Source organism: Felis catus, chromosome A1 (assembly GCF_018350175.1).
Source record: "Felis catus isolate Fca126 chromosome A1, F.catus_Fca126_mat1.0, whole genome shotgun sequence".
In the NCBI taxonomy this organism is placed as follows: Eukaryota; Metazoa; Chordata; class Mammalia; order Carnivora; family Felidae; genus Felis; species Felis catus.
Window position 1 is genome coordinate 191460577 of NC_058368.1, and position 21094 is coordinate 191481670.

General features: G+C 38.6%; 1 protein-coding gene and 1 non-coding gene across 3 annotated transcripts in view; one reads left to right on the forward strand and one right to left on the reverse strand.

Annotated features, from left to right (window-relative positions):
* Positions 1-21094, reverse strand: part of SGCD (sarcoglycan delta) — a 946774-nt gene that overhangs the window by 811812 nt on the left and 113868 nt on the right. The window lies entirely within an intron of this gene.
* Positions 19637-19783, forward strand: LOC111556712. The gene has a single exon (XR_002736421.1). It is a non-coding gene; the product is annotated as a U4 spliceosomal RNA (small nuclear RNA).

The window sequence follows — 21094 nt, forward strand, 5'->3', positions numbered from 1 at the left end:
CTGAATTGAGGTTTGACTCAGTTTCTCAACTGAAAATCATGATGAAACCAAGATGCAACTTTTCTAAAATGATCAAATGTACCAACACTATAAAAATGTTTACATGTCAGGATTGTCAGTTAAAAGCAGGAAATAACCAGTTGAGTCTCCAGGCTAACCTTCTCAAATAACTTCTATGAGAAGCACTTAGAAGCAAATTGGTCCAAAATTTATACTGGGTGACAAGTTTCCTAAGAAAACAACACATCTTTGTTTCCTTACCGACTGGCCCAGTCTCCATCACATACCTCTACGCACATAATGCTACACAGTACGTAATACTAAGTTCAGCACTTCAAGGAAATTGTTCTGTCCCTCCCCCGCCTCATCTTCCTCTCCGAAGGGCATTAAATGTATGGAGAGAAGGGCTGTACCTGGAGCGATCTCTCAATGGCCAGAGACAAGAGGACTTCGCAATTTTCAGAGAAACTTCTGGATTCTCAGAGCCCTGTGATGAATGGATGGCCTGACCAGCTCCCACACGTGAGATGTGGATATCACCTGGATTTTTCGGACAGGGCCAAATGTGTACACCCATGTTTCCAACTTTTGGGCTCAGTGGGAGGGGCGTGCTCATTTCTCAGACCATAACCATTACAGCCTCGGCAGCCACACAGGGTCGGTCCCATGGCTCTCTCTGGGTTCCCTAACCACTGGGCTCAGGCCTGCCTCCTACCACCAGTTTTAAGATACACCCACACAATAGAATACTACTCAGCAATAAAAGGTATATACTATTGATCCACCAGCAGGGATGAATCTCAAAAGCACAGGCTAAGTGGGGGGAAAAAAAAACATTAAATACTAGGTCATTTCATGTCCATGAAATTCTAGAAAAGGCAAAACTCTAATAGTAGAAAAGCAGATCAGTGATTCCAAAGGCCAAGGATTAAGGGGAGAGGACTGACTTCAAAGGGGCCCAAGGAGACCTTGTGAGGAAATGGAAATATTTATATCCTGACTGTGGAAATTGTGGACCATATATACTTTTCAAAACTCAGACTTGTACACATAAAGTTGTTGACCATTAATGAATGTAAACTATTCCTCATTAAGGCCTGATCTGAAAATAATAAAAATTATAACCACAGAAAGTAAGCGAATCACTCTCCATTTAACTAATACTTGGAATTAAAGCCCTCCATTTCGGGGCACCTGGGTGGTTCAGTAGTCGGTTAAGCGTCCGACCTCGGCCCAGGTCATGATCTCGCGGTTGATGAGTTCGAGCCCCACGTCGGGCTCTGTGCTGACAGCTCAGAGCCTGGAGCCTGCTTCTGTTTCTGTGTCTCCCTCTCTCTCTGCCTTTGCCCCACTCGGGCTCTGTAGCTCTCAAAATAAAATAAACATTAAAAAAAAAAAAGTCCTCCATTTCCATAAGAGAAAAAATGTATTGCCTGATAGTCAGACCATGTTGAATTCTCCAAGCTACAGGGTTATTCCCAAATGGAACACTTGTCAACCTTGCATATGCAGAGGTATCACCTAGGTAATTAAGGCTGGGGCCTGAGATTCTGCATTTCTAAAAAGCTCCAAGGGGACATTGATGTTGCTGGTCCACGGGCAGACACTGAACAAGGCTATAAAAGACCCATAGATTCTCCTGCTAACAGAAACGTTGACTGCTTTACCAGTCATCGTGTTCGTTCCCTACACAGCGAATGCCGATTTTGCTAGCATATCTTAAATTTTGCTTGCTATCTTAATTAGATAATACAATTAAATATTACATAAAACAATGTATTTTGAGAGTGAAAAGAGCTGAAATGCCAAAAGCTGGGTGCTTTGTAAAGGGTGAGTTTATAAAACCAGTACTCTCGACGTTGTGTGGACAACGATAAAAGATTATATAAATGTAGAAGTATAACTGACATTAAATACAGTACAGATATTTAAATAGTACCATTAGAGGAGTTTTGCAAGTGCAGATATGCTTGAAACCTTCATCACAGGCATAACGAACCTACCTGTCCTACGCCAGTGTTTCCTTGTGTCTCTCTGTAATCTCGCCCTCCTGCCTCTACCTCCCAGGTCCCATCTCTTCTACTCCCTAGCAAAAGCCAGTGGGTTGCTTTCAGTTAGGATAGATTGCATTTTCTAGATTTCTTTTTTAAAGGTAATCATAAAATATATGTTCTTTTTGGGGTGCTGTCTTCTTTCGGCATAATTATGTTGAGATTCATCTGTGTTTTCCTGTGTAAGATTTCATTCCTTCTATTGCTGATTGATATTCCCATGGATATGCCACATTTTATCTACTTACCTGCTGATAGACATTGACTTGTTTCCAATTTCTGTACATAACAAAGACACTGCCATTAATGTTTCTGTACAACCATTTCCATTAACATATATTTTGATTCCCTCTGACTAAACGCTCTGGAGTTGAACGACTGAGTCACATAGTAGATACATGTTTAACTTCTTTCAAAACTGCCAAGCTGTTTTCCAAAGTGGTTGCACCATTTTATATTTTACTGACAGTGTATGAAAGTTGTGTTGCTATATGTCCTTGACAAACATTGGCACATTCTTTTTAAAATTTCTGCCACTCTAATATGTGTGTAGAGGTATCTCATGGCTTTAATTTGTATTTCTCTAAGGACCAATCTAATAATCTTTTCATATCCTTCTTGCTTCTTTTATGCGTTTTTTTTTTTTTTTTTTGGTGAAATGTCTGTTTAAATTTTGCACCCATTTTTTTACCTGAGTGTTTTACCAAGATTTAAGAGATTTTTATATATTCTGGATACAGGTCCTTTAGTACAGATGCAATTTACAAATGTTTTCTTCCACTAAAGCTTGTCTTTATGCTTTCTTAATTAACGGTGTCTTTCAAACAGAAGTTCTTAATTACGATAAAGTCTAATGTACCTCTTTCTTCCTTTTTTGGGTTTTCTTCCTTTTGTGTCTTTATATTTAAAGTGGTTTTCCTGCAGGCAGTATGCAATTGGGTCTTTTTTTTTTTTTTTTCCTAGAGAGACTGAGAGCATGAGCAGGGGAATGAGGTCTCAGAGAGAGAGAGACAGAGACAGAGACAGAGGCAGAGAATCTTAAGAGGGCTCCACACTGATGCAGAGCTCAATCCCAGGACCCTGGGATCATGACCTAAGCCAAAATCAAGAGTCAGAAGCTCAACCAACTGAGCCACCCAGGCATCCCTGGATCTTACTTTATAAACCGAAACTTACAATATCTTTGGAGTTTTTAGACACTTTACATTTAATATGATTATTTATATGGTTGAGTCTAAGTATACCTTCTTAATATTTGTGTCATCCTTTCTCTGTTATTCTTTCCCTTTTTCTCTGTTTTTTTTTTTTTTTTTGTGGGGAGGGATAATGTTTGTGATGATTCTATATGATCTTGTGTTGTCTTCGTAACTGTAACCTGAGATATTTTAGTTGTTTCTTTAAGATGTATAGTGTCTATATACATTTGTGGGTGTTGTTTTGATTTCTTATTTAGTTTATTTTCTGTTTCATTTTAGACAGTTTTTATTTTTATTGCTATATTTTTAAGTTCATTAATTTTTTTTTCTGCCATGTTTAAACTATTGCTAATCTCATCTATTATATTTTGCATCTCCAACATTTTAATTTCCTTGTCTCCAAGTTTTGGCTATGTTATATATATAACATAATATAATGTTATTATTATGTATTATATTATAATACATTAATTATATAATATATAACATAATGTATATAATATACAATATATATTAATATATGATATATTATAGATATTATAGACTTACAAAATCTTGTCCATATCATTCTGATAGAGAGAGAGAGCACAAATGGGGGAGAGAGGCAGAAGGAGAGACAGAGACAGTTTGGATCGAAGGCTGGATCCCATGACTCTGGGATCATGACTTGAGCAGAAATCAAGAGTCAGATGTTCAACCCACTGAGCCACACAGGCACCCTTAATCTTTTCCATATTTTGATATGATCAATATTTTCTCTTGCTTCTTGAATATATGGAGTACAGTTAAAATTGTTTTAATGTACTAATCTACTGAAGATCCCTGGAGATTTTCCCTCTCTGTGCAGCTTTCTTCTGTCCTGTACTCTACCCTGCAAATTTGAACTGCCTTGGCCTCACTGGGCTCCGGGCTCTATCTCCCCACACTTACTCTGCCTAGTTTTTCCCTCCATGAACTTCAGCCTGGAAATTCACTCCAGGTAGTAGCCTGGGGCACACGTGGGGCTGGCTTACTTGTTTCCTGTTCCTCAGGGATAACCATCACTCACGGCGCAAGGTCCAACATCTTAAAAACCCTTGTTTCATACATTTTGTATGTTCCCTTAGTTGTTTCAAATGGGAGAGTAAATCTCATTCTTGTTATTCCATCTTGGCTGGTATTGGAAGTCTTTGTAAATGTCTTAATTTTTTTGCTACACTTTAAGACACCAAAGATGAACATGGCAGATGATTCATTATGGATACAATATATGCAAGAAAAAGAAAAAAAAAAACACTGTGCCCGATAAACAGACATATCCTCAAAGAAAAGGCCTTGACTGTGTATCTAAAGAATGGTAAGTATATGTACATATATATGTGTCAAATTAAATTAAAATATTTAATGTACCAATACAGCATGTTTGATTATTCCATCAACTATTGTGGATTATGTCAGGTGAAAGATTTTAAACTAACATATATCAAGATTTTTTGCAAAGATTATATTTAATTCAAATACAAAAGTCTAGCACAGTGACTAGATCAGTGGTTCACAGCTGTGGTTGCATATTAGCATTCCCTAGAGAACCTTAAAAAGATGTTTCAGTGCCTGAGCCCTACCTCAAACCACTTGAATTATAGTCCCTGATGACCATCCCTGACATTGGGGCTTTTTAGAAAGGTCCCCAGGTGATTTGGACATACTTTCAGAGTTGAGATTTACAGACTCAGATCTTAGTAGGTGCTCAGTGAATGAGAGTTATTAATATTTGTATCATGGACATGGAAAGTAGATTGTCATATAGAGAAATTGTTTGTTATTGGGCAAGAGTGCTGGTGGGCTCTAATCCACTATCTGCAATCAAGAAGTAGTGTGGCATTGGTCAAGTCACTTGACTTTCTTGAGTCAGAGTGTGTAAAGTAGCAAAACAATAATAATAATTTTTCTGCTTACAAATCAAGATTGTTAGGAGAAATAAGAAAGAATCTCAGAGCAGAGACTTCTAATTATGCCTCTTCTCTGATAGATAATGAAACTGAGGTCAGAGAGGCAATGGATTTTTCCAAGGCAATTCATGGCTGTTTGAAAACAGAACCAAAACCACAACCCAGGTGCTATGGGTGGAACTATGTCCCCCAAAAGAAGATGTATGGAAGTCCTAACCCTCACTACTTGAAAATGTGACCTTCTTTGGACAAAATGCTGCAATTAGTTAAGATGAAGTTTATAGAGTAAAATTAGCCCTTGACCCAATACGGCTAGTGTCCTTAAAAGAAGAGGGCCGTTTGAGGTCAAGGGCACAAAGAGAATGCCATTTGGCAATAAAGGATTGGAGTGGTACATCTATAAGCCAAGACCGCTGGCAAACCACCAGAAGCTAGGAAGAGGCAAGAAAGGATTCTCCCCTAGAGCCTTAAGAGAGAGTATAGCCCTGCCAATACTGTGATTTTGAACTTCTAGCCTCCAAAACTGTGAGGCAAGAAATTATTGTCTTTAAACCACCAAATTTGTGGTATTTTGTTATGGCATCCCTAGGAAATACACCAGGTTGCTGTCTAAGAGTCTTTCCATTATACATTTGTCTTCTCTAATACTCTGTGTGCTTTGTAAATTGTAAAACTTCGAAATTTTATGTTATTATTTATATTGTTCTTCAATTTGCTTCAAGAGTACAAATTTTGTTTCCTGTAATTGGTTGCAAGCTTCTTAAGGGTAAGAAGCCCACAACACCCAGCATAGCCCTTGAATGAATTAGTTGAAAACATAGTATGTATTCAGATACTATAGATTGAAATAGGATATAAATAAAGCTCATAAAAAATGTCAAAGTCACCAAAGACCTTCTGGAAGTTGAGAAACTGATTGTTAATGAGACTGAGTCTCCATATGGCATATTATTTAAGCTCAACATATGGCTATACACTTCAGGAGATTAAATTTCAATGTAATATATAAATATATTATAACATAAGAAACACATTGCGATACATCAGCTGAAAATATCTCAACTGCTGCTCTACCACTATATAAATGTACAAGTTTTTCTTCCATTAATGTTGAACTCTAGTGTGGATTCAACACCACTCATGTATCATCTTCTCCATCAAAGCAAATTTTGGGAAAGATAGCCAACTTAGCTTGGGTTTCCCCAGAAATCAACCTTGAGGCAAGATTTCAAAGGCAAGTAGTTTACCTGGGAAGTGAACCACTGGTAGGGGAGGAAAGGAGCACTATAGGGAAGGGGAAGGCAGCTAATAACGGGGATATTAGCCAGCAAATACACTATCAACATGGGCTTAATGGTCCTGGGAAACTCTGGAGCCCAGTGTAGCAGTCTCAGAGCTATCTCGTTTTAGGGTCAGAGACCTAGGGTATGTATATGTATACAACCGCTCCCACCAGTCATTAACTGAGAGTTGCTAAAGGAGCATGGGTGTTAATTCACCGAAACTTCTTGCTTCCAGTATGGATAGGATAGTCCCAGAAGAAGCAAGGCAGACCCTCAAGCCAAGACGTAGATTTTAGCAGTTAAAGCAGTCCAGAGGGTTTTACAACAGTAAGCCCGAGGAGGTGGTGCATAGAAAAGAAAGTGGTGGATCTTGAGAAACTTAATAGAAGACCATGGGGGAGGGAAAGGGGGGAAAAAAAGGTTACAGAGAGGGAGGGAGGCAAACCATAAGAGACTCTTAAGGACCGAGAACAAACTAAGGGTAGATGGGGGGTGGGGGAGAGGGGAAAGTGGATGATGGGGAGAGAGGAGGGCACTTGTTGGGATGAGCACTGGGTGTTATATGGAAGCCAATTTGACAAAAAAAATTATATTTAAAAAAAAAGAAAGTGGTGGGCATAACAGCACAGAAGTTGAGAGCAAGATCTTTAAGAATCAGGAAGGGTTCAAGCCCTAATGCCAACCCTGAACAATAGTTTACACTGGTCTAGTAACTAAACTTTTCTAAAGCTTTTCTCTCTACAGGGACAATGACAACAGCAGTACTGACCCTCAGGGTACTTACAAGCATTTTAAGACTCACTGTAAGTAAAGCTTTATTACAGTGCCTGGCACAATCAATGCCAGCCACTATTATAATAATTTCTATTAATACTATACCTAAAATGTGAATTTTTTAAGTTTATTTATTTATTTTGAGGGGGGTGGGTGTTGAGGGGCAGAGAGACGGAGAGAGAGAACCCCAAGCAGGCTCCATGCTGTCAGTGCAGAGCCTGATATGGGACTAGATCTCACTCCCATGACAGTGAGATCATGATGTGAGCCGAAACCAAGAGTCAGATGCTCAACTGACTGAGCCACCCAGGCGCCCACCAAGTTGTGAATTTTTTTATGACGCATGCTATTCACATTAGGAGGTAACGGGGTATCAATATGGGAAGGTCTCACTAGAGCATCTTTATTCTGGGTTTCAATTCAAATGTTACCGAAAGTGCTACACAAAAGTTTTCACCATATAGAAATAATGTACTGTTTTGTTCTTAATAGCGAAAACACGCTTTCCAAAAATTTGAATCTGTAAAATCTACCTATAATCAAATCAATTCAAATAAAATATAAGGAGCTATACTCCAAGGCAAACTATCTATAGAGATTAAAACTTTTTTTTTTTTTTTAATCCAAGGAAAAGAATCACTTCTTAGGGGAAAACTATGTAAATCTTGACTGTCTCTGCCATAGAAGCACACCAATGGGTAACAAAAATGAAGTAAAACAATAACATAAAATCTGGATAAAATGATAATTCTGAGGCGTGGCTCTCAATCTAGGATGATTCTTTTGTTCCCACCTCCCCAGAGGACATTTGGCAGTGTCTGGTGACAGTTTACTGTCAGAATTGGGGAGGGGTTGTATTATACTACTGGCACCTAGTGACGAAAGGCCAGAGATGTCGCCAAACACCCCACAATACAAACAGCCCCCCACAACGAAGGCTGTGCCCACTTTGAGGAATCCTGATTTACAGTTTACATAGTAATGCCATAAATCACTGGAGTCTCTAAACAATAAACACTTCTGATACGCAAGTGTTTTCTTAAATCATAAAATACTGTATATTTTTTAAATGTTAAAAAAAAAGGCTTCCTATGACAAGAAGCACACATCAAGAAGCCTTGAACCCTGAGCAGCAATCCCTACCATAAATTTGTTGTGTTTCAACCTGCCAGATGAAAGCAATTTCAACAAGCCATCCACAAAGCCAGGTAATTACAATGTTGGTATAGACATGACCTTGGTTAATTCACCCCAACTTATAATAGCTAAAATGATGACAGAGAAGAACGCAGGGATTTCTAAGGTCAAAGCTATGGCACATGGGGCTAAAATTTTCTTTTACAAATTATTTTAAGCGAAATGACGGTTTATTACAACAACATGCATTGCCTTTTTGTTTTCATTAGCAAACCCTCTGGGAACTTTAACACAACAAGTACAAGCTAAACCTGATTACTTGGTTTATAGAACACAGAGAACATTATCAAAGAGCTAATGACAATGCCTATTCACTTAGAACTCTGAGCAACCTGCCGACTTTTAATCAAGTTTTAAAGGTACAAGAACAAAATAAAAATTGAGAATGAGTGTTTTTACTTCCAACTATTGGAAGGTAAAGAGGCTTGTCAACAATTGTTCAAATAACATCAGAACCAAGATTAGAACATGTAAGCAGAGAAGCAAACGCATTTTCAGAAAGGCATTTTTTTTTCTAACTGACAAATTCCACCCAACTCCACAAGAAACTGTGATCCAAATCCATTTTTTCTACTAAAATTGCTTTGTTACAGCACAGTTGTAGCAAAACTAAAGAGCTGAAAACACATTTTCTTCCCTAAACAAGCTAAATAAGATGAGACCCAAGCATGTAAGCACACTGAGTTTTCAATTTACTAAATATATGTTAATGCATGCTAATAATAAACTCTTAAATAACAGCACTAAAACCGTTTTCATTTCCCTGATGTTTCTATTCATTACACTATCACTGGAATTATTCCAATCTTAAGGTTTGGACATTTAGCATACCAAAACCCAAGATGAAATCAACAGATGCAAGTCAGAGAAGAATTACTAAAAGCATCTGTCAATTCCTACAAAATGTAAATAACAGTGAGAAGCAAAGTGTTATTCTGAAATCAAGATTCAGAACCTATGAACTGTAACTCTTCCCCCATTACCTGGGCAACTCTGACTCGAGTCCATAATACTGCACCAAGTTGTGATTTAGCATCTGTGATGTAAGACCTCAGCACATCAAGGCCTATAAACAACAATGAAAAGAGGTATGCAGAAAGTTTACTATTCTACAAGTGTAAAGGGGTGAATTAACATTTTTCTAAATTTCTTTCTCCCCCACTTTTCTTCTTCCTGAAAGACAACATCCATGCATTTGACCACAACAGCTTTCAATGAACTACATGTTAACTTTTTCTCCTGCAGGAAAAATTCACATCCAAATCTGTTCCATTCTCCTTTGTCTTTGACCTTAATCCTTCATTGGTGAAGGGGAAAAATGCTTCTTTAAAATAATCTTATTTACAATAAGATCTCACTGCAATTGTATTATAATAAGAGAAGTCATGATGAAAGTTCTAATACCTTCAAGAAGTCCCCATCACAAATACATACGCCAAAAAACACGAAGCATATGAGTTCATACATCTTCAGCTTTTCAAAAAGACCTTCACTACACTGAACAAAAACATCAAATTAATAACAAGACAATAATCACCACATGGTCAAGCCTATTAACAATTTCTAAAGGGTGGACTCCCTTAAACACTCTCCATTCATTCAATGATCTGATGCCAAGTTATAGCGTATTTGGGGAAAAGATAACACAGGGAAAAAGCAACTTGAGAAATAACAGGATTATTTTTATGTGGAAGAAGACATAGTTCTTTCAACATCAAACTCTGAAAATATTTTTTCATTCAACTTTGAAGAGTCTAGACGGAGCATGAACAATGCCACGCACGCTCTGCCACAAGTCATGTCATTATCCAGGACAGGAGCTCTTGCATTTAGTCCTCTGAGCTCCTATCCTGACCCGGGCTTTGGGCGAGTAGCTGAGGTTGTCCAAATGAAAATGACAACTCAAAGAGCTCCCGAGATTCTCAGTCATTTGGGAACAGATCCAGGTAGATCAATAAGAGCGAATGAGTGTGGTCACAATGGATGATGGGCATATGAACAGGGAGTACTGTGGACGGGGCTAGGATCCAAACCCTAGGTGGGATACAAACCCTGGATGGTGCCTCTAGACACCACCCAGTTCAACACCATGTGACGCTGTTTCCCATAGACTCACACTAAGGAAGGAAGAAGCGGCTCTCCAAAGTAAAATCAAGATGGTGGTACAGGAAAAAGGGATAGCTTCTAGGCAGGCAAAATCAGCAGATGTCCGGGAAGCCAGAATGATTTATTTACGTAGAATATGTAGGGCAGACCTTTATAGACAAAGGGATAGCATTTTATAATGAACTGTGCTTCTGCAACAGTAGCACTGGGGCCACTTGGCACTGACACACAGGTAGACAGCCAGCACCAGAACGTCAAAACTAGCAGAAGTCAGCACTGACCATTAGCATTGGTCATTAACATTGTATTCCTCCACTGGTCCACTGTTCCATCACAAGAAAGACCAAAGGCACTGCTGGACCCTCTAATGATGAATTGCTCAAAGCAGCCGGGGGGCGGGGTGGAAAGAAAGAAAGAAAAAAAGAAAAAGTATCAGCTCACAATTGAAACTGCGTTTTTTGCTTGATCCTGACAACAAACTCCTTTCTCTTTCATCCAAGAACACAATGAGCTCCCCAGGTATTCTTGTGTTCCTCTGGAAGGCTGGAAGATACAGTCTTTTCATAAGCTCAGATCATTCAACTGATGTGGATCTTGAAAATATTACAGATTAATCCCAAAGAACACACTGTGTTTTGCCATATTCATGTCAGATTTGTAAGTCATAGCCTGAAGTTGATATGTATGACTAACACAGGCAAAAGACGGGATGGAAAATGAATTTCTCAGAAAGAAAGATACCAGCTGCTTGGAACTGTAATTAGTAAAGCTTCTAATTAACTGGCACTCTAAAAATAGAAGAAATCAGATACAATATATATCCTCTGACAATCATAAAAATCACAGCTCATTTATTAATGTAACAAGGCCTCCACACCCCATTGATTTTCTGTGATTTTATCAGAAGCTGCTTTCAAGCAAAACAAAAGTTCAGATAATCATTTCTAGTTCTACTCCCATCTCTTCCAACAGACTGAGACTTCCTTGAAGGCAGGAACTGTGTCACATGCATCTCTGGAACCCCCAGAATGGGTCTGATGTCCATGCAAAAGGAGGGAGAAGGGCAGGGTGAGGGGCAAAGTCAACAGAAAAGGCAAGAGCAGCAAGGGGACGACAGACCTAGAGAGTGTTATCGCTGTACCTGCCACATCACCTACTACGGTTTCTACGTAATCACTCAGCAAACGTTTGTGGGGCTGTTCCCTGGTGGACTCGAGTCCCGTGACTGGTCGGCGTATAGTCTCCTTTGATATTTCTTAGTTGGCCTGCAATGTCACTTTTGATCATTTTATCAATTCACCATCCTTTCATCAGCCAAAGCAGAACAAAAGGAGGCCTACTCTCACCCTCTTACTTTGGCACAGACTGCTGCATGAGTGAATTCTGGTTTTGTTTTGTATTTTTTTTTTCTTAAGGTCATTGCAAAAAATTTCCCTTGTTTCTTCTTCCCTGCAGGCTCTTAAGTCAAGACAGGTTTCAGCAATATCACCAGCCCAGTAAGGGCTCTCGGATAAAAGAGCTGTCTGCCCAAGCTCCTCAATTGATCAGAGCTTTCAGACATGAAAGAGTAAACCAATTCCTAGTCAGCAAAGTTGCACTAGAGAAAAAAGCAAATAAAACCATCAAATGGATTACATACAAGCCTTGAATCCAAAATTAAAGAATATGGGGAAACAAGGTATTTAATCAATTAGGATGAGCCCAATATTCTCTTTACAGCCAGAAACCAACCAATTAAGCAAACAGCAAATAACAGGCATTCCATTCCTGATATTTGTATAGCAAATGATATGGTCATTCATTCTAATGTCCCAGCTTAAAGTTTCTGGCTTAATTCTTCAAATGTATTGAATCAGAATCATTTTTTTTTTAACTCTGTCAACTCATTCAAGGTCATTTTCTTCCACTGAATCAGATATTTGTACTTTCACTAAGATGTGTGCTTTGGCCAGTTACGATATTTAAAAGGAGAAGTGGCATTTGGGGTGTCTGCTAATATATCTAAACCATTCAATTCTACCTGACATAATGGAATGACATAAACAGAGTCCATTTCCATTTCAATGCAAAACAAGATAGCTAATACCTTTTTACCATACTCTTATTTTACAATACTCTTACTTTACCATACTCTTACCATATTCCCTTATGCTATGTAATCCAAATTGCTATTCAAATAAGAATTGTGCAGTCAATGCCGTTATGTTCTCCTGATTAATCAACAACTTTCTAAAAACTTATGTAAGATAGCAAAGTTTTAAGTACAGCTGTTATCTGTAAAGAGACTGCAGGCATGTGTGATGAAAATGTAGTTTTTAATCCTTTATTTGGATTATATCTAAATTGGATAGATAGATAAGATACCGCACATTAAGGCATCTCACTCCATAAAGTGTTTCCTAGATATAAATTGGGCATCTTAGTATTAAAAATGGCATTTTCTGCTCAGTAGTATTTTAGTTAATGGGCTTAAATAGTTGTAAGTTATGCCCTGATGGTGGACATGAGAAAGGGCGGGGGGGGCATTAGGCTTCTCAAAATTCCTATTACTTCCCAGGAACAGCTTTCACATTGGAAAAATCTGATTTCCATTACAACGTTAATTAAAGTAAATGGACAAAACTCGAGGACATGGTCTGGTGACCATTTTTCACATCCCTGGATGATCTGCGGTTTTTCTCATCCATTACAAAAACATTTACGGACATATGTTTGCCATTAATAATTCAATACGGGATGTTTTATGACAAAAAAATGAACTCATTCGTGATTAAAAATACTGAAAACGGCATTATGTTAGCCATGCACTAATTAATGCATTCACAAACTCATTCACTCATTCATTCATTCATTCATTCATTCATCAATTATTTATTGAATACATTCTATGCCCAGACCTTACATAAATAAGGAGGCAGGACTTTTTTCCCCTTATTTCTCTCCTCTTTTTCTTGCTTTGAACAAACATTTTATTAAGCAGCTTCTATGGCAAAACACTAGGGCAAGCACTATGGTGGATATGATGGTAAGACACACATTCCTTTCTCTGATTTCTCAAACAACTGGGGGAAACGCTACATAAACAGCTTTTACATTAGGGAGGGTGAGCAAGCATTAACGAAAGGTGCTATCAAAGCAAAGATCTGCAATGCAGTAGAAGAAGAGATTTCGGTGTCTGCGAATGGAACACTGAACTTGACCAGAAAAAAAGGAGAGGGCTTTCAACAGCAAAGAACATTCCGTGTGAAGGACTACATCTGCAAGGGCTTGGAAGTGGAGGCTGTACACGCTCAGGGAGCGATTTTGTTGAGCGATATCCTAATCGGCGCTTTTTCCACCCAGACTTCCTTTTTGTTCTGGCACCTTCCGCCTTTCAGGCCCTGAGGTGTGAGGTTGCCAACAGTGGCGGTGTGTGTGGAAACCGAGAACGCTGATGCCAAATCATTGATGTTTTGACCCCAGAGCCACAGGCTCGGTGGCATACAGGTAGTGTCTGACTCATTGCAGGCACATTTCTGCAGAAATGTCCTCTTATTCTACCTTATTTGTCTTCACAGCATACCCACCACCTCAGAGTATCTCCTTGTTCATCTGTCTCCCTCCACACTATCTGGAACAGAAGCTCCAGGGGACCGGTGTGCTTGTCTTCCCTGTCGCTTCCTTCCATCCATTCATTTTCTCATTTAATCAACTAAAATGAATTGAGCCACAACTCCAAGAATGAACCTGTACTAGAAATTAGAAGTATAAAGATGGATGAGACGGCATCCCTGCTTTGAAAGAGTATGTCATTCATAAAGGTGGGCGTTCAATTATCTATTCTTCTGTAACGATCTACTCCAAAACATAATGGCTTGGTACAACCTATTATGATTAGATTTCATAATTCTACTGGTCAAGAATTAGGACAGACCTGGGGCGCCTGGGTGGCTCAGTAGGTTAAGCGTCCGACTTGGGCTCAAGTCATGATCCTGCAGTTTGTGAGTTCGAGTCCCGCGCTGGGCTCTGTGCTGACAGCTCAGACTCTGCTTCAGATTCTGTGTCTCCCTCTCTCTCTGACCCTCCCCTGCTTGCACTCTCTCTATCTCTCTCAAAAATACATAAATATTAAATTTTTTTTTAAAACTAAAAAGGAAGAATTAAGACAGACCATAGCAGGAATAAGCTCATTTCTCCTCCATTGAAGTCTGGGATCTGAGCTAAAATGGTTTATGCAGTCAGGGTCTGAACAACTGAGGGCTGACTGGGCAGCTTTCCCTGTCCATATGGCCTTTCCATTTGCGTGGCTTGAGCTTCCTTACAGCAAGGAGGCCTCAGGGTACTTGGATCTCTAACACTGGCTCACGGTCCCTGGAGATCAAAGTGGAACCTGCCAATCCTCTTAAAGGTGAGGCTAGATCTGCCCTAGCATCATTTCCATCACCCTCCATTTGTCCACAAAGTCACAGTCCAAGCTGGAGGAAAGGGGAAAGAGACCCATCCCTCAATGGGAAAAGTGTCAAAGAATTTGCAGTGAGCCAAGCCGAATCCCAAATTACTGTGCCATGAGGTAAAATACAAAGCACCAACACGGCAACATGCTGTCATCAAAAGCAAGACTTGGTTGTCTCACAGACATGGTTTTCAGTCCTGATTCCACTGTGTCCTAGGAATGTGACACCGGGTAAGCGACTTAGCCACTCAGAATTTTTGTTTTCTCCTCTGAAAAGGGAGGCTAATACTTCTACCCAGATGGATGAATTTTTTAAATTTTTTAATGTTTATTTTATTTTTTGAGAGAGAGAGAGATGGCGGGCAAGGGGTGGGGGGTGGGTAGTACAGAGAGGAAGACACAGAATCTGAAACAGGTTCCAGGCTCTGAGCTGTCAGCCCAGAGCTGACGCAGGGCTCAAACTCACAGACTGCGAGATCATGACCTGAGCCAAAGTTGCATGCTTAACCAACTGAGCCACCCAGGCGCCTCTGATTTTTAATAATTAAATGAGATTTCATTCAACACACAAACACCCACAGGCACTTGCAGACACATGCACACACACCCACAGAGGAGTATGCACGCACACAGAGCAGACACCTGGCCCAGACATTGGGACATGGCAGACACTCGGGGAAGGTTAGTTGCTATTCTCATTAACAATGGTACAATTGAGTAAATATGACCATTTCATGTCTCCGTAATTTTATATATCATATTTTCAAATATGTGCTTTTGAAGTAATCACATCTACGAAGATGACAGAAAACAGTGGACATTCCTTTTGAGCAAAAAATCAAACTGAGTTGGGGTGCCTGGGTGGCTCAGTCGGTTAAGTGTCTGACTTTGGCTCAGGTCATGATCTCACGGTTTGTGGGTTCAAGCCCCGCGTCGGGCTCTGTGCTGACAGCTCAGAGCCTGGAGCCTCCTTCGGATTCTGAGTCTCCCTCTCTCTCTCTGCCCCTCCCCTGCTCACCCTCTGTCTCTCTCTCTCTCTCAAAAATAAATAAAACATTAAAAAATTAAGAAAAAATTAAACTGAGTTACCAGCAGCTCAAGAAGGAGAGGTTGAAGGTTAAACAGAAAATTAAAAAAAAATAAAAATAAAAAACATAAGAGGCAAGAAAATAATTACTAGTCTAAATCACGGGGTCCTAGAAGAAATAAAATAGATCTCAGAAGGCAGTAACATTAAAGCAAAATGTTATTTCCCATAGCACTTTATATTATGCAGAGATTCTGAGCCAATTCTTTAAGAGATAAAAAAAAAAGCTGGCACAATTAGATGGCAGTTGTGGGTTTGTGGTCAGAGTATAAACTGTTAGAACCAAAGAGAAATATGGTTAATCAGACAAATGACTCTTAAAAATCACCTTCAAGGTTTATAGGGAATCAGAACATAACAACATGGATGGAGGTCCTTCACTAACTACAAGGACAGACAATGGGTGAAACACAGAGAAGGTATAGCAGAAAAGGCTCCACTCAATTTATAAGTATATCTGTTACCACAACAAACCCATAAGGCACTCAAAGAGCAATAAAGTATAAGCCCTTCATTTTAGAATTTTACTCACTTAAAAATCTGTATCACCAAAAATCTAAAGGAAACCACTACAAAGTGGCTGATTTCTGATTCGCAGGCTGAATGGTGTATCCGGGCAAATAGGTTGACCGATTATCTAGTATGTACTCTAAGTGAAATTATAATAAAATTAACATCACCAAATTCTTTTTTTCCCCTTTTTGGGGGGGTAAAGCTGTTTTTTAAACATAATTTATTGACAAATTGATTTCCATACAACATCAAATTCTTACCTTCGTGAAAAATACTCTGATTTCCTCAAGTCATTAAAAGTTATCATGAATAAAATTCTTAAGAGAGGATACAAAGTTCCAGTCATTACTTCCTGCCAGAGATGACACTGAGAATTCCCATACTGCCCATGGGCATTATCTTTCATGGGAAGCTACAAAGAGAATTGTTTTCCCAACCAAGAAAACTTGTTCAGCTCTTCTCACGTTTATATGTGAAATTAAAAAAACAAACCTATTCAGACCAAAGCATGTGGGCAAGAGGCCAAGAAAAGTGAGAATTCCAAAGAAATGGATAAATTCCTAGAAACACATAACCTCCTAAAACGGAATCAGGAAGAAATAGAAAATGTGAACAGCAATGAAATGGAATCAGAAATTAATTAATTAATTAAAAAAAAAAAACTACCTCCCAATAAACAAAAGTCTAGGACCAGATGACTTCACAGGTGAATTCCATCAAACATTTAAAGAAGAGCTAATACTTATTCTTCTCAAACTATTCCAACAATTAGAAGAAAAGGGAATGCTTCAAAATTCATTCTCTGAAGCCAGCATTATCCTGATACCAAAACCAGAAAAAGACACTACAGAAAAAGAAAACTATAGGCCAATATCTCTGATGAACACAGATGCAAGTATTAGCAAATATCAACAAAATATTAGCAAACAAAATCCAACAATACATTTAAAAAATCATTTCCCACAATGGGGCACCTGGGTGGCTCAGTCAGTTAAGCATCTGACTCTTGCTTTTGGCTCAGGTCATGATCTTGCAGTCATGAGGCTGAACCTCTTTTTGGGCTTGTGCTGAGCATGAAGCCTGCTTGGGATTCTCTCTCTCCCTTTCTCTGCCCCTCCCTACCCTCACAAAATAAATAAATAAACTTAAAAAAATCATTTACGATGATCAAGCCGAATTTATTCCCAGGATGCAAGGGTGGTTCGATATTCGCAAATCAATCAAGGTGATTGATATATCACACCAACAAGACAAAGGATTAAAAGCCATAGGGTCATTTAAATAGATGCAGAAAAGCATTTAACAAAGTATAGCATCCATTCAAGATAAAAACCCTCAGCAAAGGAGGTTTAGAGGGAACACACCTCAACATAATAAAGCCCATATATTAAAAAGCCACAGCTAATATCATACTCAATGGGGAAAAACTGAGAGCTTTTCCCTTAAGATTGGAAATAAGACAAAGATGTCCACTCTCACCACTTTTATTCAACATAGTATTAGAAGCCCTTGTCACAGCAATCAGACAACAACGAAAAGACATCCAAATTAGTAAGGAAGAAGAAAAAAATATTCACTATTTGCAAATGATGTGATTATACATATATATACATACATATATGTACATATATAGAGACATATGTACATATATATGTACGTATATATAGTCCTAAAGACCCCACCAGAAACTCCCGGAACTCATAAATGAATTCAGTAAGGTCATAGTATACAAAATCGATGTACAGAAATCTCTTGCATTTCTATACACTAATAACAAAGTGGCAGAAAGGGAAATTAAGAAAACAATCCCATTTACAACTATACCAAAAATAATAAGATACTAAGGAATAAACCTAACCAAAGTAGTGAAAGACCTATACTCTGAAAAGTATAAAACACTGATAAAAGAAAGTCAAGACCACTCAAACAAATGGAAAGATATCCTATGCTCAAGAATTGGAAGAACAAATATTGTTAAAATGTCTATGCTACCCAAAGCAATCTACAGATTTAATGCAATTCCTATCAAAATACCAAGAGCACTTTTCACAGAACTAGTATAAATAATCCTAAAATCTGTACGGAACCATAAAAGATCCGAAATATCCAAAGCAATCTTGAAAAGGAAGGACTGAACTGGGGATATCACAATCTCAGATTTCAGGATATACTACAAATCTGTAGTAACCAAAACAGTTTGGTAGTGGCAGAAAAACAGACACACAGATCAATGGAATACAATAGAAAGTCCAGAAACAAACCCCTGATTATATGGCCAATTAATCTTCAACAAAGGAGGAAAGAGTATACAATGGGAAAAAGTATGTTCAACAAACGGTTTTGGGAAAACTGGACAGCTATATGCAAAAGAATGAAACTGGACCACTCTCTTACACAATACACAAAAATAAACTCAAGATGGATTAAGGACCTAAATGTCAGACCCGAAACCATAAAAATCCTAGAAGAGAGCACGGGCAATAATTTCTCTGACATTGGTCATACCAACATTTTTCTGGATGTGTCTCCTGCGGCAAGGGAAACAAAAGCAAAAATAAACTATTAGGACTACATCAAATTAAAAAGCTTCTGCACAGCATAACAATAAAAAAATCAACAAAACTCAAAGACAACCTACTGAATGGGAGAAGATATTTGCAGATGACAAATTGGATAAAGGCTTAGTATCCAAAATATACAAAGAACTTATCCAACACACACACACACACACACACACACACACACACACACACACAAATAATCCAATTAAATGTATATTTTAATGGCAGAAGACATTTCGCCAAAACGACATACAGATGGCAGGCAGACACGTGCAAAGATGCTCAACGTCAATACTCATTAGGGAAATACAAATCAAAACAACAATGAGCTATCACCTCACACCTGTCAGACTGACTAAAATCAAAAAACACAGAAAACAATACGTGTGCACTGTTTGTTGGTGGGAATGCAAACTGGTCCAAAACATTAAAAACAGAATTACCAGATGATCCAGTATTGGATATTTTCCCAAAGAATAGGAAAACACTAATTTGAAAAGATACATGCAGCCTTGTGCAGTGGTAGTATTGAAGCCAATGAGGTTTATCCGAGCTGCAATTATTCCTAATTGAAAGATACATGGGCCCCTGTGTTTACTGCAGCGTGATTCACAATAGTAAATTGTGCAAGCAGCCCAAGTATCCATCATAGATGAATGAATATACAAGAAGTGGTACATATATTCAATGGAATATTACTCATCCCTAAGAAAGAATGAAATCTTGCCATTTGCAATAACATGGACAGAGCTAAAGAGTACAATGCTAAGTAAAATAAGTCAGTCAGAGAAAGACAAATACCATATAATTTCACTCATGTGGAATTAAAGAAACAAAACAAATGAACAAAGAGAAAAAGAGACAAACCAAGAAATAGACACTTAACTATAAAGAACAGACTGATGGTTTCAAGGTGGGGAGGGGATGGTTGAAACAGTTGAAGGGGATTAAGAGTACACTTACCATGATGAGCACTGAATAATGTATAGAATTGCTGAGTCACTATACGTACACCTGAAACTAACATAATACTGTATGCTAACTACACTGGAATTAAAATAAGAAAGGGGCGTCTGGGTGGCTCAGTCGGTTAGGTGTCCAACTTCCGTTCAGGTCATTATCTCACGGGTCGTGGGTTTGAGCCCCACATCGGGCTCTGTGCTGACAGCTCAGAGCCTGAACCCTGCTTCATATTGTGTCTCCCTCTCTTTCTGCATACCCCCCTGCTTGCACTCTCTCCCTCTCAGAAAAATAAACATTAAAAAAATTAATAAAAAATGTATTAAAAAAAATTAAAAGGAAAGTGAAGATTCCAGATAGGAGAACATCCAAGATAAGAGAGAGGCAGCAATGTTCTGAAGAGTCAGCATAATTCCTAGAGGAGTCTTTCCTGGTCCTCTGTGAACCCTAGGTTTGCACACACAAAAAATGGGTTTGCAGACCGTGAATTAGTTTTGCCAGGGACTCCGAGCCTCCAACGTCTGGGAGGCTGTATGACACACAAAAAGTTATCTGGTGTCTTCCTATAAGTCTCCCACCTTATCGCCACTATGATTACATCCATCAAATATTTCTGAGCTCTATTTTCAGCGGGAAGTTAAGTAGGGTGGAGATGTTACACATTTATGGAGAAAGGAGTTGTAATAAAATTGTTCATTGTTATGGCCTTATTTGGGCAAAATTAAATGTGAGGGAAGATAATGTGTAAAACCAGGTATGGGCCTTACAACTCGGCCCTTTAATTTTTCTTCAAACTCCATCGAGAAGAAGGTACATATCCCACACCTTTCTACTATAATTATCAAATTACTCAGCCACAAAGACAGTGTGGAAGGCAGCAGGATGTGCAATTGGCTGATTGAAATTTGGTAACAGTTTTAAGACTGTGAAATGACTGTAGCAAGCGTTTCCTACATGTTGTCTCATTGAAACCAAGACGAGTTAGTACATTTTGAAGATAAGATGA